The 26,860-nt window shown below is 49.7% G+C and overlaps 1 long non-coding RNA gene across 1 annotated transcript; it reads right to left on the reverse strand.

Moving 5' to 3' along the window:
* Positions 1–5,751: 5,751 nt before the first annotated feature.
* Positions 5,752–21,015, reverse strand: LOC309616572. Its single transcript, XR_014237515.1, has 3 exons — positions 18,875–21,015; positions 12,244–12,409; positions 5,752–10,850 (listed from the first exon to the last, which is right to left on the reverse strand). It is a non-coding gene; the product is annotated as an uncharacterized lncRNA (long non-coding RNA).
* Positions 21,016–26,860: the final 5,845 nt, after the last annotated feature.

The raw sequence follows: 26,860 nt of genomic DNA on the forward strand, positions 1-26,860 counted from the left end.
ACAACAAAAACTTATTTCTTACAATACTGGTAGCTGGGAAGTCCAAGATCAAGGTGTTAGCAGATTTGGTATCTGGTGAGGGCCTGCTTCCATGTTAATAGAGGGTGTCTTCTCCTTGTGTCTTCACCTGGTAATGGGCGGCAAAGGAACTCTGTGGGGTCTTTTTATAGAGGCACTAATCCCATTCATGAGGGCTCCACCTCATGACCAAAGCACCTCCCAAAGGTCCCATCTAGTATACCATCACCTTTGGGGGTTAGGATTACAACATATAGTTTTGGGGGGAGACACAAACATTCAGTCTATAGCATTCTGCTACCACCAGACTGGTTGTCTCCTCAGAGCTATTAGCATTTTGCCTGGGGCTCTCTGACAATTGCAGTTCTGTGGTTCAACTGCAAAAGAGTAGGACATGGGACAGCAAAGTTTTGATTGAAGGAAAGGTCTTGAGTAAAAGCAATGTCCCACCTGGAGAAAGCAGGCCTGGTACAGCACCTGGCAGTCAGGAGTAGGGCTGAGCTGGGATAGAGGTGAACTCCCAGAAGGTGAAATGGGAGAACTCTGAGATTTGCAGGTTCAAAAATATCCCTATGCCTATGCCTTTAGGACATTTATTGCTCCTAAAGACACACAGGAGCAATATCTAATTGAGACTTACTGTCACCCCCAAATGGAGAAGGGGCTCTTCCAGGCCCTCTCACAGCTGTCTCCAGCCCTCAACTCCCCAGACCCATCCAGAGCACCTGGCACTGGGCTGGAGAGTCTGGGCTGAGTCTGAGAGATGGGAGAAAGGCAGTAAAGCTGAGTTTAACACACAGGTGCACAGTACAGTGCAAGAACTGCACAGTGCAGTAGAGCAAGAGGCTGTCAGAGAAGAGAATGAGTCCTAGGAGGGAGGAAGAGAAATCAGGGAAGGCTTCATGACAGAGGCAACATCTGAGCTGATCCTGAAGTAGAAGGAGGAGGCCGTGCTAGGGGACTAGCATCCATCCAAGCAAGTGTAGGAGCCAAACATCCACCTTCAGAAGAAGCACTTTCTACCTTGGCTCAGGGACTCCTCCTGAGCCCACAGACCCCTCCTAGCAGCTGTGCATATCTCCATTCAGCAGCTACCTGTGGAATGTCCACTAAGCTTCAGGCACTGAGCTAGTCACTGGGGTTTTTACATGTTATCAAGGACATGGGGTCCCTGCTGCCATGGAGAAGACAGACAAACAAGCAAAAAGTAAATTAGAATTTGGGGTTGGAAGAGGGTATATAGGAAATAATAAAACAGGGCGTGTGTTTGAGAGCTGGTGGTCAGGAAGGCCTCGCTGGGGAGGGGGTGTTTGAATGTAACCTGATCCATGAGAGGAAACCACCTTGGTGTGAGTATCTGGGGAAGGATGAGTCTGGGCCAAGGCAGAGCATCAAGTACAACAGTCCCAGGTATGACACAAATAGAAACAGTAAAGACATGTGTGTACACACACATACCCGTCCCCCCCACCCCCGCCGTGAGGCTGGAGTGGATGGGGGAGTGGCAAGTTTGATGTCAGAGGTGTGGAGAGCACCTTGAAAACAGACAGAATGGGTTGTGCATGACGCCGGGTGTGCCTTGTTCACAGTGGACTCTTCCTTTCCCTTCCCTTCCCTTCCCTTCCCTTCAAGTCCAGTCTGGAGCTAGAATGGCTGGCCCAGAGCTCTCAGCATAGAACATGATCTTTGCTCTCTGGGGAAGGCTGGGAGCCAAAGGACCTCTGACCCCTTTCAGGGAAGCATTTTCCAGACTCTTCTCTCTCCTTGTGGCCAAGACACCCCCCATCTCATCCCCCAGATCCACCCCCACCTTCCAGCCCTTCAGGGCATTGATGTTGAGGATTATCTCTCCATCCAAACTTCAGTGATCTGCAGGGCTTGCTAAGTGGTCCTGATGCAGACCTGACCCACAAAGATGAAAGCCAAAGTGATCCTTGAAACAGCATTATTGTGCCACCAGGTGGGGTTCATAGTACCTCTCTGTGTGCAGGCATCTCTGGATGAACCTATCCTCAACAATGTCAATCACATCCCATTCCTCTGTAAACGGGGCCAATGGGATATGTAGACAATTTGTCTGGTTTAACTAGGACTACCTTGAGTAAACCATTTTCCACATCTTGATTTACCATTGAGAGGTTGAGCCCTGATGAGGCTGTGTGATCATGATGGAAGTTCTTGCCCCATTCGGGATTTGAATTAATTAATGAGGCCAGATGTTAATGGTCACTTGGGGCCCAGTAGGCAGAGGTGCTGCCAGGTGCAGGACTGGCTAAGTGAGGCTTTCAGGAGCTGCTGTGCTGGGCTATCAACCAGGGGTTGCCCGCATCATTAAGGTAGTGAGAATGGAGCCCAGCAGAGACTCTGAGCCCCGGTTCAACAGCTCTCCTGATGCACAGAGGACAGGGATTCCCCAAGATTCCTTTCTTTCCAGCTTTTCCCCACCAAAAGAAGTGCTTCTAAATACAGAATTAATCTTTGGAGCAGAGGAGTGACACAGAAAGAACCACCATGTGGAGACCAGGAGGGGGCACTGCCAACTCTGCCCAGAACCATGGAACCCGCACTTCTTCAGGGGGGTTCACCCTCCACCTCCTAGACTTTCCCTGAGCCTTACCGCTGACTTTGGGGCTGTTGAGTCTCTTAGAAAAAGGACTCTGGGAACACTGAAAGGACCTGGGGGTAGGGGAAGTGAGGTCATGGACACTAAGAGTCTAAGTGAAAGGCTGGTCACCAGCTTTGTATGCTTTACCCAGACTGCAGTATTTTAAAATTTGGGCAACACACACACACACACACACACACACACACACACACACACACACACACACACAATCAGAAGAGTTTACATAAAAACCCAGGTTTCTGGCTTCATTTAGAAGATCAAAAAATGTGGCCACCTTGAGACCATATTCTCTCATGGTGACAAGGAATTCGTCTAGCCACCTGTGGGCCAGCTTCCCTTATTTATGTCACCAACCCGGTCCCTGTGAACACCTGAGTCAGTGGACCTCACCTTCTAGACAGTGAGGTTATGTCAAAGAGGACTGGACTCAGAGAACCCAGGACCCCAGGGCAGAGCATGTGACCTGCTCAGAGAGCCGAGAAGGGGCTACCCCAATGGGGCGGAGTCTCTTCCAAACAGCTAGGGGAGTGGCATTTGTGCTGGATTTCTCAGATGGGCTAAAAGGGCTAGAGGAGGCATTCCAGCAGGGGAATGGCAGACATGGGGATGGGGGAAAGCTGGGGACTTTCATGAGAGCTGACCACAGTGATGTCAAAACCCAGGGACATAGCGAGGTTCTCAAACCTCTTTCCTGCACACAATTCAACACACCACAGACATTCCCCAGCTGACATGGTTCAAGTAGCCTCTGGTCTCAAGTGGGGTCTGGACCAGAAACAGTATCCCATCACCACACAACGATGCCCTCTTCTTTCCTGAGAGTCTCAGCAACCTGTTACCCTCTCAAGAAAGGAAGGAATGCCTACCAGCCCTTGACAGTCCTGGGTGTGCTAGGGCATGTGGACAGTAGGCAGGGTTAACACTCCAGAGAGACTCAAGTTCATAGTTTGTTAATAATGCAGATGTCATGGAGGAAATAAAGACAGGCAGGTTCGTGCCTTCACAGCCAAACCAGGCTCAGAAGCCCATTGAGATCCCCTCCTGCTCTTCCTAACTCTCATGTACACATTCTACCTCTTCCAGGAAGTCCCAGCCATTGATAGACCAGCAGGCCTGGGATGCGTGCGCGTGTGTGTGCGAGTGCGCGCACACATATACACACACACACTTATACCCCTGCAATCCTCAGAAGCCTTGTGCATTATTCAGTACAGTCCCCGCAGCCATGCTTTAGACCCATATGGTCTCCAGAGTGTTTCCAAAGCAACATATTTTGGAGCGCAATTACAAGATCAGAAGAGTTGGGGAAATTGGTGCTTTAAAACAATGCTGCTGAGATAAAATTTAAGGGTGGAAGAAATACAGTATTTTGAAAACATGAAAATAAACATTCTGCAGAGCCTGGGTATATGTGAAGCTGTGCAGTGTGGTTTGTGAAAGCTGCTCTGTTGCAGAAGAAGTCTAATAATTTTTAATAGTCTTGTAAATCTCCCTTATAAGATGCAGCTACTGTAAACATTTCTTTATATTTTTTTCCAGTATTTATGTAGTGCTGTTAGAAGTTATTAAACGGGAATGATTTTCACTGATAACTCTCTCATTCTGAAGGAGTTGTCAAATGACTCAAACTGGAGATGGTAAGAAGCAAAAAGTCCCCGACAGGGTCAGATGGATGAGGCTGCTCCTGAAACCTTCCTTCTGAACTGAAGGCAAATTTCTTGACTCCCCAGGCCTCTATCTCCCCAATTATAAAATGAAAAGTGATCATTCCTGCAGTTCATTTACTTTGTAGCATATATTAGCACCTACTACATGGTTCCAGTCATTGTACTAGGCCCCAGGAATACAATGACAAAGAAAAAGAACCACCACCCTTGCTTTCACAGGGCTTCTGGTCCAAAGGCAGGCAGAGGTATTAATTGAAGGATCGAGTTACATTTTTTACAGAAAATGTAAAATTATAAATGTGAAACTGCCTTAAAGGAAAGATATACAGTTTACTGGGGGTTTCTCAGAGGGAGATCTGGCTTGGCCCAGTCTGCAAGGGTGTAGAAAGCTTCTCCTAGGAAGAAACCCTTAAGCTGACATCTATGAGATGTATAAAAGTAGAGTCAAATAGGCTAAGGGGAAGGGAAAAGTAGTTTGAGAGCAGGAAGAACATATGCAAGGTCCATGTGTGGGAGGAAGAGTAGGATGTAACCCCACAGGTGGGGAACGTAGCAGGAGTGGAGGCTGGAGACAAAGGCAAAAGCCCAGTCATACAGGCCTTGGAGGCCAGGGTAACAGATGTGTCTTTATCCCAATGTCAGGGGAGAAAGCTTGGAGGGTTTGTAAGCAGGGTGAGGAGGGATGCTATACACAAATGTGCTTTGGAAGTAATCACTCCAGCTGCAATATGGTATAGAGAGTGAAGGGAGTGCAGAGCACAGGCAGGTGGACAAGCAAGGAAGCTACTGCATGGCTGGGACATAGGGTGGATTAAGGAGGGGAGAGGAAGTATCAAGGAGGGTCCTTCTGCTTATGAGCTGTACAGCTGGATGGAGGGTGGTGCCATTCATCAAATTGGAAACAATGGGAAAGTACCAGGTTTGAGGGGTGAAGGTCATGAGTTTGGTTTTGGACCATTAAATTTAGGGTGTTTGTGAAAGAGATTTTATTTATTTATTTATTTATTTATTTATTTTTAAACATCTTTATTGAAGTATAATTGCCTTACAATGGTGTGTTAGCTTCTGCTTTATAACAAAGTTAATCAGTTATACATATACAATATGTTCCCATATCTCTTCCCTCTTGCATCTCCCTCCCTCCCACCCTCCCCATCCCACCCCTCTAGGTGGTCACAAAGCACGGAGCTGATCTCCCTGTGCTATGCGGCTGCTTCCCACTAGCTATCTATTTTACATTTGGTAGTGTATATATGTCCATGACACTCTCTCACCCTGTCACATCTCACCCCACCCCCTCCCCATATCCTCAAGTCCATTCTCTAGTAGGTCTGTGTCTTTATTCCGTCTTGCCACTAGGTTCTTCATGGCTTTTTTTTCCCTTAGATTCCGTATATATGTGTTAGCATACTGTATTTGTTTTTCTCTGAAAGAGATTTTAAATTGGCTCTGTACTCAGGTGTGGAGCACAGAGGAAAGATCTAGGATGGAGATATGAATGTGTAAGGAGGGTAATTGAAGCCATGAGCTTGCATGCAATTGTTAAGAGATAATATAATAGTAAGATAATAGAAATGGATCAGTCTCTATAAAGTCCATGTTAATGAAGTGGTTCTCCACTTTGGTTGCAAGTAGTCATGTAAAGAGCTTTAGAAATGCTGATGCCTGGGTTCCACCTACAGAGATTATGAATTTATGATTGAATTGGTCTGGGGTGTGACCTGAGCATCTGAATTTTTAAAAGCTTCCCAGGTAGTTCTACTGTGTGGCCATGATTGAAAACTACTGACTTAACAGCTGGGAAGAGGAAAATAAGCCGCAAAGGAAACAGAAAGTATCAATATCATCTAGAGAAATAGGAAAATCAAGCAAGAAGGAGGAGGGTCAGCTGTGCCAAGTGCTGCCGCATGTCAGTAGGATAAGAACTGAAAGTGCCCTCTGGATTTAGCAACATGAAGGTCACTGGAAACATTGGTGAGAATCATTCACCATCTTCTTCCGTGGCCTCTCAGGAGCTGACATGATGTGGCTGTCACACTGCTCAGGCTTTATAAAGATAAAGCAGGTGGCATCCAGCATCAGGATTTGCAATGAGTTGAGTCAAGGGTAGTGGGGACTAATTGCTACCCTGGATATGTATTGGTACAACCTCTGTGGAGGGCAGTTTGTTGATGTCTATCAAAATTATAAATGCATATACCAGGAATTCCACTTGTAGGAATCACAGCACAATGACAAAGGCACAAGGTTATTCATTGAAACAGTGCTTATGACAGCAACAGATTGGAAATCATGTAAATTCCCATCAACAGGGTCTACTATAACTGTAGTAGGAATACAGACACCCATGTGTACTGCCAAGGAACAATCTCCAAGATGCAGGGAGTGAAGACAAGCACAAGAACAGTGTGTACAGCAGTGAGCTAACGCTTGTCATACAAAAGGGGGTTATAGATACCTATTCGCTTGTACCTACTTTCTCTGCAAGGACACTTGGAACAGGTGACATTACTGGGTGCTAGGTGACTAGAGAATGGAATGAGAGAGAGAATTTTCACTGTGTTTGTTACCTTTTAACCTTTTGAATTTTAAACCATTGTAACTTGTTGAAAATAAAACTGTGATGGGAATGGTATCTCCCTGAGAAGAACAGGGTAGGGTGAGGCTATATTCTGAGGTATAATCGGAGTGGACTCTTTCAGGTACCACACTGGTCACTACATGGCTTCTAAAATGCATATAAGGGTGTTGAAGCTTTTGGTGGTTTTGTTTCATTGTTTGATTTAGGTCAATAAAATTTGAAGAACAGAGGTATATTTTTTAGAGTTTATCCTGGGTGATTGTTCATCAATGTCAAAGATATACTTTAGATAATATCTCATTCCTGAAATTCTACTTCCTAGTAACTGAACTCAATTTCTAAGGTTGGTATAGAATTCACTGGTGTAGGAGCCAGGGATCTGGATTTGAGTCCTGGTTTTGTCAGGGATTTACTGAGTGGTCTTGGGTGAGTTACTTCATCTCTCTTCACCTCAGTTTCTTCATCTATGAAGTGAGCTTGGTAATCCCTGTCTTTAGCTGCCCACCCTAAACTATAAGGAACAAACAACATCACGGCTATGTGTATGTTAGGTGAGCTATAACGTTGGTTACAAACGTAGTGTCAGCACACACACACTGCTGCTTGAAATTTGAAGATCTCTTAGAATAAACAAACACCTCCAAGAGAACTGACAACATCCAGATTTTATTACAGGTCAAATAACTCAGTGATTTTCCAAACTTTAAGTCTTGTCACATGCCCAGGAGAAAACAGATGACTATTTGAGCTAAGCCAAAGTTTCTCAGTCTTTGGAAAAGGCTTCTCTCTGCAAGATGAGTACAGTACACAAAGAGGGGCTGTGTTGGCCACATGCACAGATAGGAGGATTGGCTAACTTCCTAAGGGGCCATCAAGAAAGAGTCTTGAGGGGTAGCCATTGACACACCAGCCAGCCAAGAGGATCAATCCACAGCCTCCCTTGGCAAGGCTGGCAAGACAGCGGAGTGGCTGCCAAACTCTCCCAGAGGTCCTCAGAGCTTTAGGCGTGTGATGGGGTCTGTAATGTATGACCTCTGTAGTATGGTAAAGGTAGGCTTTGTTCATTTATTTCATCTCTAAAGGTACCATTAACAATATATTGATTCTTCTTTTTACAGAAAATGTCTTTGTAAGACAGAGATTTGAGGCTTTACATCTCACCAACTCCCACTTTCCTGCTGGTATATACAAATGGGGAAAGCATGTATTAGTGCTGGAAACTCAGGAAATGGAAGAGCCCCAGGGCAGAAACACTGCAGAATTCTGCCAGCCAGAGAATAGTGGGAAGGCGGCTGCAGCAAGAATCTACCTGATGCAAGAGAGGGCATTTGCCTCGGTGGTGACCAGAAGAGAACTCAGGGACTCCACCAGCACCTTGAACTTGCAGAGTGAGCAGGGGTGCAAGTGATGAGGGGCAGAGGGGCCACCAAGATACACTGGAATCTTACCAGTATTCATTTAGGTGAAGTGGTCCCAAACTGCACCCAATCAAGGTCCAATTGCAGCTATTCTATCCCGACAACTGTCAAGGTCCCCAGTGGCATCCCAGCATCCTGAGAGGGAGAGACAGGGAAAGGGAGAGGAAAGGAAGGGGAGAGGCCCAGAGTTTTCTGCTCCACCCCATGTATTTTTGTCCCACAGTGGAACAAAAGGGGTACTAGGTCCCCTTCACCCCCAATGTCTTGCTCCATCCCACCCGAGGAGTCCTTGGGGAAAAAAATATGAATTAGCAAGAGAAATCTGTGTCAGTTTTACAGATGTTTCACTCTGATGAAGGTGGAGATACAGGGAGGCCAAGATTTGAAGTGAGAACTGAAGAAGGTGGAAGAAAACCCAGGAGGGAGGCAGATGAAGAGAGAAGGCTGTTCAGGGCATGCATAGGAGGGGACGCTGGCACTGACCCAAAGGGGAGCTTGAAGAATGTCTTGATTTCAAGTGCATTTTACTCCCTGACAAGCGGGATAGGATCCTTCATGGTGAAAGACCAAGCCTGCACCCCTCCCTAGTCATTGATGGAATAAACTCATAATTCTGGAAATAAGTCCTCTAAAATTCTGGTCAGTTGTGGGACCCTTCACTATTTGCTTTTCACTTTTGCTTTCATTTTTAATTTCCCAAAGTGTTTCACTGTAACTTTTATATCAGCAAAAAAAGATGTTTTAAAATTAAAACAAACAAAACCGTTGAATCTCACCTCCTGCAGACCAGTATCCAGGGTCATTCTCTGGACGCAGGGACCCACTGATGTAGCAGGCTGCCCATCACTTCCCCCCAACACCACAGCCGCACCTTTCTCCATCCAGCTCTCTTTTTCTCCCTCACGCCCCGTGGCCCAGCCCTTCTGACAAACCCAGCTCAGATGGCGTATCCCTGTGGGTGCAGTTCGTCTGCCTCACTGCACAGCGTGCACCATTTGGTTTGTGACCGGAGCCCTACTAGACCGTGGGCAGAGTCTGTGTCTAGCTCAGGATCTGGCAGCGAGTTTGTTGTCAGAGGCTGTCAGTGTAAGGGTTTCCAGGTCGGTTGAATCCCCCTAACATGGCAGCCAGGGAAAGGACATGCCAGGAACAGGCTAAATGCCTCATATGTGCCAACTCATTTGATCATGGAAACTACTCTGCAAGTGAGGTCTGCCACCATCTCCCTCTTACATGGCACGCAAAGTCACAGGACTCAGTCCAGGAGGCGGTGGAGTGGGGGTGTGAACCTCTGTGGCCTGCCTTCAGAGCTGGGTATGTAACCAACATTAGGAAAGCTCTTCTATACTTTGTTTTCCCTTTAGAGAAATGGTGCCCATGTCACAGCTTCTTCAAGAAACAACGGAAAAGCCTTCTGTGCCACCTGCTGTAAGATTAGGACTTGGGAGGAGAGCAGTCACCTCTTCCCGTTTAAGACAACCATGGAGCCTTAGGCCCAGACACTGAAAGGGGAGGGAAGGTCATGAGCAGAGAGTTCTCTTTCGGTCGGATTTCCTTCCAACTAGTATCTCCCAACCCAGCAGTGTGACATTTTTTGACTACCTTCACCCTGCATGCTGCAGAAAATAAGTGAGTTAAAGACTGGCATAGAGAAACTCCTTTTATCACTCAAAGATTTCTGTGATCCCCAAATGAATGGCACTCTAAGCAGGTTTACAAAGGAAAGGGAAGAGTGCTTTGCTTTGTCAAAAGTCCTAGGCTTGAAGTAGAATTGACTCCAGGATTGCTTTGGATATAGAGTTCTAATGCCTTTTCCACGGGATTATTTTACATATGGTGTTTCCAGGACTCTCTCTCTCTCTCTCTGCTCCAGAACAATTCTGCCCTCACTGCTCCCTGCTGTCTGGAAAATGGGCCCATGTCAGGGCTTCAGGATGATTCCTGGCTGTCTCCCAACCCTGCAGTGATGGTCTCAGACTGGGCCCTCCACCCCCTCTGTGACACTGTCCCCGCCCCACTGCAAGATTCCCGCTCCACCTCTACTATAAGAAGAGGGAGTAGGTGAGAGGGGAGTCAGATTCCCACAAACTCATAGAAAGGGGGAGGTAAGAGGGAGAAAGACAGCTCAGTCCGGGGGACCCAGGACATAGGATGCGTGGATTCCTCAGAGCAGCAGGACAGTGCTGGGAGGCTGCGAGGCTGGGAGGAGCAGGCGTGAGGATGGTGCTGGGAGTGTAGGGAATTGGCAGTGATGCAAGGTTCATAGGGTAAAGCTAGGAGTGGAGGATGGTGGGGCCATGGGGGGCCGGCCAAGTGGAGGGTGGCATTTGCGGGAAGAAGCTTTAGGGGAGCAGAAGAAGGGAGTGGGCAGGCCAGCCTCTGATGCTCTGTCTCCCCTGGGGCTGGTGAGCCACAGCTGCAGCCGCTCTGCTCTCCTGGGCCCCCACAGTCCCGCAGAGCAGCAAGACGAAGACCCCAATCATTTGGTGACTGATGGCTGAGTTCCTGCACAGAAGAGCATCCACACATTTCTGTCCAACCTGAGGAAGATAAAGAAGCCCAGGTAAAGGACCGGAAGGTGTCCAGGCTGTCACACTAACTACAAAAGGGAACTCCAAGATGGGGACGCCCTCCCAGAGCCCATGGGAGAAGTGGCAGCCAGGCTCTGAGACCACGGGGCAGGATCATTGCCTGCTGTGGCCCTGAACTGGGGTGCTGGCACAGCCAACCCTGTAACCTGCCAGGACCTACCACAGGCTCTGCTACCCCACTGTGGGGGAGTGGTGCAGATAAAAGCGAGGCTCCAGGTGAGCCAGCTGTAGGAGCCAGCATCTCTCCTGGAACAACCGGCCACCGGGCCCTCTGTGTCACTGCTGGTGATGCCACCCCTTGCCTTTTAGGAGCTCCCTTAGGGGGGACGGGGGTGTGTGGTCATTGGCAGCCCCACTCCTGTCCTCCTGTCCTGGGGGACAAAGGAAAACAGATGTGTGTGAAGTGTTTGTGGTTGTCCCAGCTACTGTTGGGGTGGGAAGGAGCCATTACTGGCATTAGAGTGGACGGGGTCCAGGGATGCTAAGTGTCCAAGCGTGTACAGGAATGTCCCTCACAGAAAGGACTTCCCACTCCAAATTCCAGAGGAAATGGTGAAGAGAACAGTCAGCAGCACATATGTCAGCTTGGCCCTGACCTCCCTCTGCTGAGCAGGGATCAGCATTGCAATTCCAAGGGCCTCTGGGCCCTGTCTCCCTATCCCAGATCATCCACATGGCTGTTCAGAGGAGTTCCTTCTGCTTTGCCAGATCCTCCATTTAAGGGGGACATCGGGTCCGCTTGCTGGGAATTTGCCCCACATCTTAGCTCACCCAGCCTCGCCCTGTCTACAGGACAGCTGAGTCCCAGCCCCTCAGACCAGAAGAGGAGCTGAGGCATAGGCCTGCCCCCTCATGAGGAGGTTTGTGCATCAGGAGCAGGGGAGGCCTGAGGCAGCCCCTCCCAGGACCATGGACCTGGATTCCACCCTGAACCAGGGGAGGCCCTGGCCCATGGACTCCCCAGATCCTGCTGCCCTGCCCAGGCTTCTCACCTGCTCCCCCATCCCCTGTAGAGCCCAGAGTCATTGTCCCCAGCCACCTGTGCCCCCTCTTCCCTGGAGTGATCTTGGAGAAGTGCTTGGAAAGGTAGAAAACATCACCTCACCCCTCCAGAAGTGTCCTCATTGGTTTCTGAGTGCAGGTGAACAAATTCCTCCACAGGGTGTGGATATTGAGGCCCTAGAATTGGATCTCCCTCCCTCTGAATGGAATCATGGGCACCCTCTGCAAAGCTGGCTAGTTGGCAGTGGGGGCGGGCAGGTGCTGAGGGTCCCCACAGGGGAAGGGGTAATGAGAGATGAACTTCACAAGCCCTGGGGGCCTTGAAGGCCACATCACATACCTTGGTGACCTTGTCCTAAAGGTAATGAGGGTCCCCAGCAGAACCCCAGGGTGCTTGGGCAAGATTTCTTGATCAGACTTGAAGCAGCTTTCAGCGCCCACACTGGCAGAAGCCCAGATCCTGGGCAGTTCCTCCTGGTGCCTCATGTGGTCTCCACACACTGAGCCTGAGATGAAGACCAGGCACCACAAGCTAATCTCAGGTGCAGCTCTCCTGAACACTGGTGGCCCCTGAGCCTGGACCCCCCTCTGCACTTCCAACCAAACTCTCCCAATCCCTGCTGCACACAGCTCCATCCTAGGGCCCAGAGAGGCAGAGAGCCTGCTACCAAGGAGACTTGGCCATTCAAGGTGCTCTCAGTCTTCTGGAAAGAGGGATAGGACACATAAAACACCTTATTCAAATAATGTAATATGGCAAATGCTTAAATAACACTAATATGCCAGGAACAGATATAAGCATATTACATATATGGATATTAACACATTTAGTCCTCTGAGAACCCCTGCGGGGTAAGGCCTGCTGCCATCTCCATTGCAAAGATGAGGAAACAGACAGACAGAGGTTAAGGAACCCACACAACTGGTGAGTAGTGGAGCCTAGTTTTGAACTGAGACAAACCGGCTTCAGAATGTGTTTAGTCATTGCAAAGCCCTGTCACTCAAATGTGGTGCCATGCACAGGCTTGTATGGAGTCCAGTGGGAATGAGAACAGCTTTCAGAAAGGAGGTGACATCCAGCCTGGCCTCGAAGGGGCCTAGATGTCCTCCTGAAGACAAAAGGAAGGGTGCTCTGAGCAGAGGGAACAGCAGGGAGAGATGCAGGCCGCAGAAGGGCAAGTCATGTGGAGGACAGAGAGCAGGCAGCCCCGTGAGGTTTCCAAGTTGCTCAGGGAGGAAAATCTTTCTGACATCAAGAATGTTGCAGTTTTTTTGCTTCCAAAGTACATAGATTTCATTTAGTTTGTTCACTCAGTGACACTTAAATGAATGTGTGTTTTACTCATCATGCAGCATCTACCTCCAATAGCCAAGAGCCAAGACGTTGACTCAAAGCCACAGATGACACTGCAGCAAACACGAGTCACCACAGCCCCAGGAGCCCAGCACCCCGGGATGCTCTTTGAGGCAGGGCAGTGTGCACACTGGGAGCTGGAGAGAGGTGCAGGCGCCGGGATACAGGGTTTGGGTTTTGTCCTGCAGGCAGAGGGAGCCAGCGGCAAGGAAGCTGTCCAGGTGAAGGGGATGGATGTGGCATGGGAGGTGATCTGTTGGGAAGCTCTGCGATAGTCCAGGCAAAAGAGAGGAGACTGAGTGAGGGCAGGGGCAGTGGAGATAGAAACAGAGGGCATGTGATGGTGCCAGCGAACACGTGCAACACCCATGCCTGCCAGACTCCAGCCTCACAACCTCTCGAATTACCCTATTTTCCAGATGTGTAAACAGAGGCACAGGGAAGCTAAGAGAACCTGCCCAAGCACACACGGCTGGCGGCTGGCGGGCTGGGATGTGGTACCAGGGATCAGGTTCCATGGCTTGTGCTAGCAGCCAGTGGCCTTCTGCCCCCCCAGACAGCAAGACGGGTGGGATGTAGGACTGACAGGCCTGGGCATTGGTTCAAACATGAGGGAGGAACGAGGAGGATGGAGGCATCCAACAGTGAGCTATGGAAGGCTGGGGGAGCGACTGGTCAGTCAGAAGGCAGGGGAGGAGTGGGATGCTCCAGGTGTGGTGAGACCGGTAGACAGGGCTTACTTCTTCCTGACTCTGCCCTCTTCCCTCCCCAACAGTTTCTAAATGAAGCTAGAAGGGAGCAGATGCTCATCTTTCTAACAAATAAGTTGAGATTTTGAACTGACCTGACAGTCAGGGCTACTATGCAAAGGTAAACAAGGAAGCCAATTGAAAGCAAGATGCAGGCCCATGCAAGAGGCAGTCGAGGGGCATGCCACCTCTCCCTCACTCCCCAGGAAACAGGCAGAAGACCCCTGCCCCACGCTTGTTGCCCTGAGATTGAGACCCACCTTGTGACCCTGGCAGACATTCATTCCAGGAGAAGGAAGAGGGAGGCAGAAGAGAAAGGCGCAAAGAAGTCAGCTGCCAACAGGTCCTGCCACAGCAACCAGAGCCCCAGTTGGTAGACTGAGAAGACAGTGCAGACAGCCGTCCCGTCCCCTAGCGGGAGAACACAAACAGGTGAGAGGGCCTGAGCAAGCACCAGCTCACAGCCCCTGGGAAGGGGCAAGGACGCTACCCATCTTGGCGGGCGGCGTTTTGCAGAGACAAGTGTTTCAGCCCCCAGCCTCTCTTTGCGCCAGCGCCAGAGTCCCTTCCTCTCTCTTCACGTTTTCACTTACTGGGCATTCCTTGGGTGCTAAGGACAGGCAGAGGCCCCCGGCACAGACCCTGTTCCCAAGGATCACCCGTGTCCACTGCAAAAGCAAGTCCAGTACACGCAGAGTGAGAGAGGGAATGAGAGCGTCCTGTGCCTGATTAGCTAAGGAAGGGGACTTCCACCGGGCCTGTCTGACTCATTGTTCCATCTTCCCTGTAGAGAGCAAACTGCAGAATTCCAGCCTGTGCCAGCGTCTGCAGCAAGCCCTCAAGGAGGGCAGCACTGGGGGTAGAATCCTGAGATTATCCCTCTTCACGATGCCCAAAGATGTGAGTTTAGGGGAGCCCCGTCTTCCAGGCCCTTGCCACAATCCCCTGTTTAGTTGTTTTCCAGCCCTGGGGCTATTGACTCTGTCAATCTTTCCTGTAGTTATTTCCCCAGAACCTGCCAGAGTATTCCAGTAATTAAAATTTGTCTAATGGTGCAGAGTGATACAGAATGGCTAGTGGGTGTGCTGTAGACTCAGGGACTGTCACCTGCCTGCCAGTGTTAGGGAAGAGCAGGTGTATTGGCTCTAGAACAAACAAACCCCAGGGTATGAGCTGGGCTCAGTCCACACCCTGCCTGTCTCTGTCCTTCCTGGGGTCTAAGCAGCTAGTGCAGCTGCCCTGTGGCCCCACCCAACCAGATCCACGGTAGCCTCCTGACTCCATCCACTCCTGGCGGGCAGGGAAGAAGCCCCAGACATCGGAGGCATGAGAAGTGTAACTCTTCTCATATCCCTGGAGCTGCTGCATATGACTGACCACCACACAGTTCCTCCCAACCCCCGCTCCACTCTGAGAGGCTCAGACCAGGGTCCTCTAACCAGGACCAGCACCCTGGCAAGCTGCAAAGCAGGGTCTGTCAGACATACATCCTGGCATCTGCACTCCTCGGGAGCCATTAAACTCTTCACTTGTCTCCAAGCTCTTATTGGGAAGTGAGCTTCCCAGACCTGTCCTGATAATGAGAGTCTGTTCTGTTTCTGCCCACAGAACGTGGTTCCTCTTTGCCTCAATTTGGTTGTCTCAAGTGTTGGCCCAATGTGACCCTTCTTCTCCGGCCACCCCCATCAGTGACCAGGTACAGATTCTGGGTCTGTCCTACCGGCTTCTCGAACCTCACTGGCTCGTGGGCCTGCCCAGGGCTCCCTTGCAGCTGCCACTCACAGAGCTCAGTGTCTTAGTCTTGAGGGGGCCATTCCTTGGGCCAGCAGAGAGGCGATTAAAGAGCTGCTTGCTAGTTGTGTGCTTTGCATCCCTCTTCTCCTTCAAGAGGAAACAAATATCCTGAAGAGGTGAATTCACAGGGAAGCCACATTACTCAGGGGTCTGTTTTCCAGAGCTCCCGAGGTGAAGGCAGGGAGCAGGGGAAAGGCCAGCACTGGCGCATTAATAATGCATGCCGTGCTGCCAAGAAGCCCGCTGTCATCTGCGCGTGTGCTTTGCAGAAGTCCAATTAGGGCTGAATTATAGTAATCAATAGAGCAGCAGGAATTAGAGTGAAAAAAAAAAAAAAAAAAAAAAAAGCCCTGTTCCACCGAGGGGAATTTATGAAAGAGAGACGTGTTGGCATAACTGAGGATAAGCTTGCAGGCTGCAGGCTCTCCCGGGTCTGGGATGGCTTTGAGGGAAAATCCAACTGACCATATGTAAACCGGAGCACAAGGGCCTTTCCTCCAAGGAAGGATGGAGAAGCTAGTAGCCCAGCCAAAGCTGGCAGGTGCAGTGGGGGGAGGGGCCTTTGGAATCAGACAGGGTCTGGTGGGGCAACCGTGGCAACAGGTTTACCTCTCTGAGCTTCTCTCTGCATAGGTCCTCACGTGCAAAATATGACAGTTAATAATGATGTGCTGTATACTCGAAATCTGCTGAGAGTGGATCATAAATCTTCTCACCACACACACACACAATGGTAACTATGTGAGCTGATGGATATATTAATTAGCTTGATTGTGGTGATCATTTCACTATGTATATCAGAACATCACTTACACCTGAAATATCTTTGTCAATCATACCTCAGTTAGGCTGGAAAAAAATACCTGCTCCCAGAACTATTGTGAGATCTCTGCAAGCTGCCTGAACCAATGCCTGGTCCCTGGGGACACAGAGATGTACTTTTCCCTCCACCTCTCCTTCCCCACAATAGCATCTCACAGGTCCACCTCCACACCTTTGGTCCTGCTGTCCTCCCTCTCCTCCATGCCGCATTACTGGGTTATCCCAGCCTTGCTTCTCAGGGGTCCCTGGGTGCATGTATAGTGCTCCTTAATACTCCCTTTATAATAGAGCCCTTTTCTTGTGCTTGAACCTGACCTCTGATGGAGCACATGCCACCCTGGATAGCCCAGTCCAGCAGCCAGCTGGAGGGAAGGAGAAAGCTTCCTGAGGCCCCAGCTCCAGGCCTTGGGCCCAGCCTGGCCCTGAGTGACGCGCCCGTCCCCTCTAAACACCCATGCCTGGCCAGCTCACGCAGAGCAACCAGTGACGGCATGTCTCAGAGCAGTCGCCCCACTGCTGGGAATCACACATCACCTTTGCCAGGGGCTGGAAAGGTCCTTGCTCTGAGGGGTGCTGCTTATATCTGTGTGGCCTGATTCATGATATTTCTGAAGCACGAGGGAAGACAAAACAGAGAAAAAGGGGATTAGGAGGAAAGGACGTAAGAACAGGAGGGGGGCTGACTTCCGAATGGCTATTTGGTAGGCAGGAGTAGCAAATGTATTGGGAAATGAGCACAACAGAGCAGGAGTCTTGGTCCAAATGGGCACAAAGATTGTTTCACTCGAGTGGCCCTTTATTTTCCTGCCTAGGAACAAAGTAGGGTTCTACCTCAGCAACTGGAACACAAGCCGTAGCTGGGAAAACAGAAGTTAGAATTCTCGGAAATGGAAAAGGAAACCCAGTGCCACGGCCTGCGTGCTTCTAGGTGCTGGGGCATTCCTGAGCACATTGCCTCACTTGGTTTCTTGTAGCTGCCCCATAAAAGAGGTACTCCTACCATCCCACTTTACAGATAAGAAAGTGGAGGCCCAGAGCCACACAGATACTCTCTAGATGCCCTCTCAGTGGCAGCAACACCTGAGGCATCAATTTCAGAGAATGCCTATGTGTGGCCCTGGCTCATGATCTCAGCTTCTGTTGCTTTGCCTTGGAGGCTACTGTCATTTAAACATCATTTTAGGGAGCTAAATCACAAAACTCCCCTTCAGTTCAAGTCAGCAAGTGTTCGCTGAGCGCCTGTGCCCTGTAGACTGTAACTGCCACTGCCTGGAGCCTGTCATGCCCGGGACACCCAGGAGTCTGGATTCCCCTGCAAACACTGCCAGCCTCTGCACTCAGACCCATTCAGATGCCTATTGCTTTTCTAACCATCAGCGTGGAACCATCTCCTTTCACATCCAGGGGATAGAATGCCAACTGACCCCTGGCTTGGACCGCAGAGTTGGCATTATCCATCAGAAGGGGCCCTCATTCCATTAGCATAATCACTCCAGGAGAACCCAGAGCATCATCCTCGAAAGCAGAAAATACTTGCTGCCTGACAGCACAATTTCCAGAAATGACTGATATCCCCTTACACCTGGAGCCAAGGTGGCCCTCAAAGCATTGCACAGTACACACTCAGCGTAGATCCTGACCTCTGATGGTCAGGGAAACAGCCAAGAGCCAAGAGAGAGCCTTAGCCCTCCTAAAGCTCCTAAAGATGATCCCCTCAAGCCAGAGCAAACCCTCAGGCACTCTGTTCACCTCTCACTCCCACCGAAGCCCCAGACAGCTTAGCTTGGCCTGCTGGCCCCACATGTGGGTCTTCTAACTATGTCTCCATGCTTATCCCCCTTGCAGTGTCCTCCATGTCTTGCTGGCAGAATGCTCACACTAACTTACTGAGGCTATAAAACTGGATGGCTGGCTGGATGGATGGATGAATGGAGAAATGGATAAATAGATCATCAGACCCTTACGTCTTCCTGACCCTGTGGTCCAGTCTTCTATAGACACACACAGTCTGGGTTAAAAATGACTACTACTACTAACAAAGTCTTTAACTTCCTTCCCCCAAAATCATTTGAAAGGAATTTCAACCCATACCCCACATACACACACACACACACACACACACACACACATACACACACATACCCTGACATGACCCATCTCTTTCCCCATCTCCCACAGCCCTGATACCCCCTAAAAAAAATCTCTCTCCCCTGCCCCAGGTCTCTCCCTCTGAGCTTCTGTCATATGCTCACCTGCTCTCCTGTCCCTAAGCCCCACTGCTCTGGACCTGTCCTCTCCCATCAAGTCCCAGGTCCCAGTGGTTGAGAGCAGGGAGAGAGGTGGAGAAGCTGAGGGGCTCAGGCAGCTGGCCATCCATCTGTATGGGAAGGGAAAGGGGACAAAGAAAACACAGTGCACGCCAGGCCCCAAATTGGCAGTTAAGAGCTTAGACCCGCCCAGTCTGGATCCATGCCTCACTGTGCACAAGCTATGCATCCTCAAGCAGGTTGTTAAACCTCAGCAAGAAGAGGAAGGCAACTCCTGTCCCTCAGGGCTGTTGGGTTAAAGACAAACAGATGGAAGTGTTTAGAACAGTACCTGCACAGGGGAAATGTCAACTTTCATCGTTTAGGGTTGTTAATTGTCATCTCATCTGATATGTAGGTGGGTTCACATATAGATATTGATAAAAGTCTTAGATTGAGTGGGAAGAAAATCTAGAGATCATTTAATTAAACCCCCTTTCCCCAGCTGAGTTTAACCCCTACACTGTTTCCCTAACCCCTGGGAACTCACTGCCCGCCAGCAAGTACTGTAGAAAGAGAGAGAAAAGAATAAGAGAGTCTGAGGTACACACTCCAGATGAGATGAGGGGTAAATGCTGTGCTGTTGTTTCCCCAAAGGAGGACGAATTAATCACAACTCTTGTGGTAGAACAATCAACTCAAATGCTTTAAACTAAAAAGGACACAGTTCCTCTTAACTAAAAAGTCCAGGACCAGGGCTTTCAGGCAAACTGGATCCAGGGGCTCCAATGATGTGGTCATGACTCAGTTTCACTTTCACCCTCTCTTGATTCTATTTTTCTACATGTTGACTCATTTCTAAGCACAATTTCCTCTTGTGGTGACTGCCAGCAGCCCCAGGTTTATATCCCATGAACTCAGTGGTCCCAGTGAACACAGGTAACCTTGCCCAGTAGGCCTACATACATACCAGGATTAGTTCTGGTTGGATGGCCTTGAGTCACATGCTATCTCTGAAGGAGTGAAATGCACTGGTTGGCCAGGTCTTCATTCCACACTCTCTCATGAATCCAGAAGTGTTGGCAGCCTCTCTCACTCTGCACAGAGTGAAATATAAAAATGGAATCTGATTTCTAAGACAGGGGAAATGGATGCTGGGCAGGCAGAAGCAGCAGGGATCCGCTCAGACAAAAAAGGGTTTGGGGGATGAGAGGAAGCTGTTTGGACTGCATGGGTAGCCCTTCCCCATCCTCCCTCAGGAACCCTGTCCTGGAACACAAGAACACCCATGGGAGAGCAGCACCCACTACCGTGCTCTGCCCACAGACTGGCAAGGAGCCAGCAGTGAGTGGAGTTGGGGTTACGAGGAGGGACCTATGGAAACCCCCTCCTTGGCACTATGTCTCCTTCCTTCCTCCCACCCAACAGGCTGGCTATCATCCTGGGTCCCAGGTCATTTTCTCTCCACACTGCACACCAGTCTCACCCTACTGCCCTGGGGCCTCTGTGATCTGCTCAAGACCCCACAGGCTCCTCAGCTGGGCTCAGGATTCTTATGGGCAGAGGTTCCATCAGGCCACCCTCGTGGTCTGGTATAAACTAGGTCCTGGGTGAGTACTGATCTGAGAGACTGAACATACAAATGGACAATGGCCACACAGTGTATGAAAATAGAATTCTGACCCTCAATCTGCAGCAACCAACCCAGAAAACAAACCCATGGTTCTACAGTAACCCATCCAGGAAGCCAGCCCATTACCTACAAGTCAGACTTGCAGTCAGGCCACTATTTCTAGCAACCAGTCCAGGAAGCCAAACAGTCACCTCTGTAACAGTCGGGCCAAACTGGCCAGAACTTGATTCATAACTGATAGCTTCTCTAATTTTTGTCTTGGCTTCCAATTTAAGGCCAAATAGACAAAGTCAAACATGCTTTGCTAACCAATCACATGTGATGCCCTGCCTCTAGTTAGGCCACCTGCAGTCTCCCTGTGCCAACAGGGCCTTCCCTTCTTTCTACTTTAAAGCTTTCCCACTCCTCTGCCCGCCCTTCAAATCCCTGCCAGAACACTCGTACGACGGCTGCCTCCCTGGCTATAGCGAGTTCTATAAAGCACTTTTGCCTCCTCTCAAGGTCTCTGTTTACTGTCACGGAACTGCCTCGCACCCAGGCGAGCCCTAGAGCAATGCCTGTTCTCCTCTACCTCCCGGGTGATAGGCATTTCATCCCAGTAGGTTGTGCTGGGATGCCAGGACTCCTGGGTGAGCTGGAGCTGGGTTTTCTGCCTTCCCCCACACACAGTAAGACTCACCTCTGAGTGCTCCACACCCACAAATCCACGCGGAGCCTGGAGCCTGGAGCCTGGAGCCTGCAGGATGAGCTCCGGAGGGAGAGCGGGCAGGGAGGGAGGAGGGCGCAGGAGGCTGGCCCAGGGTAGAGTTTGATCTTGAAAGCCCCAGGAGGACACAGGAGTGGCATCTAACCTGGGCTTTGAAGGATGAATTAGGAAGAGTGCAAAGGAGGGTTTGGGGCAACTTGGGAGGCAAGTGGAAGCAAAGCTTGGAGCGGGGAGAATCTGAAGGAAACGTGCCATTCGTGGCTCAGAGCTGGTACTGCTTCCCTTCAGGGCCCTGAATGCTTGTAGTTCTAAAGCTCTTTCCAATAAACACAGATTAAAAAAGCTTAAATCTCTGTTTGCCTTTTCTCCATACACATAAAATGATAAACACCCCTGGGATGGCTGGGATTTATGAGGCAGATTTTTGGCAGATTTGTCTTATATATCTGGACAGTGGTGTGTAAATCAAATTTGGTTCTCTTCGCTAGAGAGTAAATTTTTTATGCAAGGCAGAGCACCAGGCTATAGAAGGAGAGGCACAGAGAAAGTGTTTTTTCTCAGATGTCATTTATATCCACCAGGTGAGGTGGTATTGGGTGGAAATTTCCACCTTACCAACATTAGCATTCCTTCTGGAGTCCCTGTGACCTCTGCTGGGAGTCATGGACTCTGAGATTGGCTTTCTGTTGAGCTCATCACTCATGGAATTCAAATCCCAGCCTCACATTTGGGTCCAGCACTCTCTTCCCACATTTGGGGGGAAGCAAACATGTCCAGCTGGAAGTTAGGAGCCAGCAGGATGCACTGGGCCTCCGTGGGATTTGGGGTACCCACCTAACCTCTCTGGCCCTCAGTTTCCTCACAGCTAGAATGGGGCAGTAATGTCTTTCCCATAGGGTCCTTGCAGGATTGAACGTGACTGCATCTGGCACATGGCGAGTGGTAATAAGTGGGTCAGCCCTCCGTATCCTAGCTAAGAGTCACCCCAATGTGAGTCATCTGAATGTGGCCTAGGGCTCTTCCCTACAGCCAGAACCCGGCAAGCGGTCTCTGAGGAAATGGGAAATAGCTACACTTTTAGTCAAATCTCTTAAGGACTCACTGGTTTTATTTTTTTCTCTGCAGGAACGGGGTCTGGGGTTACAGCAGTGTTGGGCTGAACCAAGTCAGCCTCTCCCTTTGTCACCCTGAGCACTGCAGACAGCACAGGAACAAGCCTCCACCAGGGAGGGTGGCTGGTTAGATTTGTTTAAAAATTCAGCAAAGAATTATAAAGTTTGCGTTCCCAAATAGAACTATCTGCTCTCCATGTTTACTATGGGATGATAAGTCTGTCTCTGTATGCCTAGTCCCTCAAGGTCCCGTGACCTTCAGGTCACCAGAATTATTTTTCTCAGAATTTGGCATTGAGGAGAAAGTAACAGCTGACAGAAGATGATGCAGTGATGCAGGCCTGGAACACCACTCCTGGAGTCTGCTCCAGTCCCCACAGACACCTCCCAGCCAGCCACCCGTTCTGCACCTGTCACCTGAGTAGTGAGAGCTGCGCTCGGAGCTGTAATCCCCAGGTGCTGCTAGTGTTCAAAATCCAAGGGAGGTTAAATTTTACTTATTAAATTAGATTTCCTGAGGCAGAAAAGCAGACTTGTATCTTTCAGAAAGAATTCCAATAGTGTTGAAATAAAATAACTATTTGTCTGAGCTCAAGTTGATTCCAAAATTAATCTAAAATAATCCATTTCCTGAGCCTTTTACTTTACTGAGCATCCTTCCCACCATCATGCAACAAGTATTTCCAGACTTCCTCTGAGCCTCCTGTCAGCACTGTAGGCCCAGGATCTTATCCTGGGACCCCCGTGCAGGACTCAGAGGCACCACGACCCCAGGCAGGCAGGGATAGAGTCCATCAAGAGGAGCTCCCAAAGTGCAATGGGTGTGCGGGAGAGATGGGTGCCGAGGGTGTGTCAGAATCTCACAGTCGGAATTGAGGGGATAATGGTTTTACCCTGGAATGAGGAAGCAGAAGAAACAAACATTAGCCTCAGAAGATCAAGGAGGAGAAGGGGGGCTGAATTGTTTCCTAGAAATATCTGCTGAAACCCTAACCCCAGTAGCACAGAACATGATCTATCCAGAAATTCGGCCTTTACAGAAGTAATTGAGTGAAAATGAGGTCATTGGGGGGCCCTCATCCAAAAAGACTGGTTTCCTTATTAAAAGGGGGCATTTGGGCAGAGATAGACACACACAGAGGGAAGACACTGTGAAGACACAGGGAGAAGATGTCATGTGACCAGAGTGATGTGTCTACAGACCAAGGAACACTGAGGATTCACAGCAAACACTGGAAACTAAAGGGGCAGGGAAGGGGTTTCCTGTGAGCCATCAGAGAATGTGGCCTGCCAGTACCTTAATTCTGGACTTCTAGCCTCCAGAACTGTGGAGAACAAACTTCTGTTGTTTTACACTGCTCAGTATGTGGTCCTTTGTTACAATCACCCTAGGAAACCAACACAGGTGGCATTTTAGCTCTGGTTCCTCCAGAAGCCAACTCTGAGACAAGGATACAGCGCAAGTAGGTTTGGGGGTAGGATTTCGGGAAGCACTTATGTAGGAGTGGGGAAGTGAGGCAGGGATGGGAAGGCAGCTGACACAGGACATGGTGTCAAACCAGGGACCTCTGAGGGCAGTTGGAGCTGAAGCCACTGGGAATTGTGGAAGGCAACATAGGACATGCCCCGCAGAGCTATCCAACTGCAAGGTGAGGGAGCTGGTTATTTATATTCCACCTCCCCTGTGCTAAGGGCTGCTGCTGGGGGCAGGGAGGAGCAGGGAATTGTTAATTCTCTGGTACTTGGTGCGGGCAGTTAAGTGGGCTTCAGAGACCAGAGAAAGCCCTTGGGCAGGAAAGACCAGAACTGGCAGTAAGTCCTTAGTCTAGTGCGCACTGAGGGGATAAGGATGAGAGGATATGCAAAGCTCACCGATAGTGTCTGCTTCAGGGAACATTTTGAGAAGAGGGAGCGAAAAAGGCAGGAAAGTTATGGTGAAGCTCAATTGGGAAACTTGAACATCAGGCCAGAAAGTCTGGACTTTGCTCCATAAGCAATAGGGAAGTAACGAAGGTTTTTGAGCAGAGAAGTGACCAGATTAGAGCTTGGCTTTTAAAAAAAAATGAATGTGGTTGTGTATATCGGAGAAGAAAAAACAGAAGAGAGATAGCTAATTAGGGGTAACAGTGCTCGGGAGGGTGTAAGGCTAAAACGACATGGAGCACAGGAGGGGACGAGTAGGAGTTGTTGGTTCTCTGCCCCATGAGCCACGTGGTCCTGATTCTGGAAGTCTCCAGGAAGCCAGAGTCAGGGCGTGGAGAAGCCTGGCTCCCAGGCACCTGGGATGAGCAGGTTTAGGAGAAGAACTGTCCAGCATGCCTCTCACTTCCCTTCCCAAGTCCAAATTTCGGAACAGAAGAGAAGCATAAGCCACTGGGAGCTGAGCAGATGGCTTTTCCAAAGCTTTCCCAGTTCTCATTCCATTCAAAGCAAACATGGATTGGAAGCCACAGGGTTTGCAAATGCCACTGTGCCGTTTGGAGCTGGTATCTCATTTGCCAGTTTTTAGCCTGTACCTCTGACTTTGCTGCAAAAGAAGAGTTATCCACACTGACCTATATATAAAGAAAGAATCTAAATAATGCATTCTAGCCTAATATGGCTGTGATTTCCTTGACAGTGATATAAAAATCACTGACAGAAGTTGCCCAACAGATAGAAGACCCTCAAAAGGAAACAAGGGAGAACACGTCCCCCACTAATTCCATATAAGTCACGGAGATACCACTTTTCCTCGCTCCTGCCCGGAGGAGCCCTCCAGGCTGGGCTGCACAGGGAACTGGCTGCTCCCTTCTCCTCCCTCCTGGAGGTTAGGTCATCTCCTGGCTTCTCTCTCCAAAGGGCTTACAACAACCAGCCTCGGTTTAAGGCTGGACCTGTCAGTTCCTGCATGACCAACAAGCCTGGTGCTCGCGGAGAGCTGGGGATGGAAGCATTTCTGGGAGACCCAGGCATGAACTCAGCCAGCTGAGGCAGAAGAAGAGATTAACTCTGCTCAGGCCAAACCACTGTGTGCCTCCAGCCGATGAGCTGATGGCCACCTTCCTCATGAGATGGCAAAGGTGCACCTGTCTTGAGTATAACCATTCTCCTAGCTGGAAGCCGGCTTGACATTGAAGCCCCACTCTAAACACACCACAGTAATATGCTCTTTAGGTAAATCCTGTGGTGGAGTCTTTAATGAAGTGAAGACTCTCCTGGGAAGTGAATGGTCCGCCTTTCGTTTACCATGCTGCATCTTCAGAGAGCGAAGGAAGCGTGTGGTTTGTGCATATGTGGGTAGGTCTGTACCTACAGACCTACCCACATATGCATGTGCATGACAACTGACAGCACAACAGTGCTAATATTTGCTGAGTGCAGGGCCTGTCCTAATCACGTCACAGCATTCTGTCGTTTAGTTAGGACAACAACATTATGAGGTAAGTTCTGATATTATCCCCACTTTACAGATTATATATCAATCAAGAAGGATCAAGGCACTGATACAAAAAGGGTGGTCCCAGATCAGCAGCATCAGCATCACCTAGGAATGCATTAGAGATACATAGTCTTGCCCCACCCCACCTCAGAACCTCTGGGAGGGGCCCAGAGGGAGAGCAATCTGTGTACTAACAAGCCCTCCAGGTGATTCTGACATATGTTAAAGTTTGAGGTCCAGCCAGCTAGGAAAAGCAAAAGACCCCAAACCCCAGTTTTGGCCAAAGGCCAAACCCAGCCCACTGCCTATTTTCATAAATAAGGTCTTATTGAAACACAGCTGTGTCCAATCATTTAGGTGTTGTCTGTGGCTGTTTTCCTGACACAGGGCAGAGTTGAGTAGTTGTGACAGAGGCCACATGGCCCACAAACTGCAAAATATTTCCCCTCTGACTCTTTACAGAAAGGCCGCCAAACCTTGCTTAGAGCAACTAAGGTTTGTGTTCAGTCCCCTTGCAGGGCTGTAGAGGCATCCATGACTGTGTAGCTATCTTTCTCTGGCTTGGCTGTGGGGCAGCCCCTAGCTGGGTCTTTCCCAGTTGTGCCGGTGCTTAAAGCTTTTGCTCTGAAATAACAGGAGTCATTCATTCACATGTTACTGACCAAAGCCTAACATCCTTGGAGTGGGGAAGTATAATCCACCCCCAGCCCCAGGAGGGACAAAACAAATATTTGCCAATATTAATGTAATCCTCGAATCCAGCCCTCTCCTCTGCTCACAAATACACAGTTTGCTCTCCCTCCACAAGGGGAATACACAGCCCTTACACAAGGGAGATGGCTGTCCCCTCACAGCCTCAGGCTGGGAGGCCAGCATCTCAGGACCATCTCTGCAAGGCAAAATCGGCCTCTCTTACCCCCCACACTCAACATGAGGTGGTGGAGCAAGGCTACGAACACATAAACACCCGGTGAAGAGGTGGAATGGGAGTGAAGGCTGCCCCACTGAGAGGGGGGCACTGAGGGTGTCGATAACACTCCTCGGGAAGCCCCAGGACCCTATTTTCTGCCCTTATATTTGTGCCACGGGAGGTCTTTCCATTCCACTCTTCTTCTTGGCC

The sequence above is a fragment of the Balaenoptera borealis genome, assembly GCF_965194805.1.
Source record: "Balaenoptera borealis genome assembly, chromosome: 19".
NCBI classification, from domain to species: domain Eukaryota; kingdom Metazoa; phylum Chordata; class Mammalia; order Artiodactyla; family Balaenopteridae; genus Balaenoptera; species Balaenoptera borealis.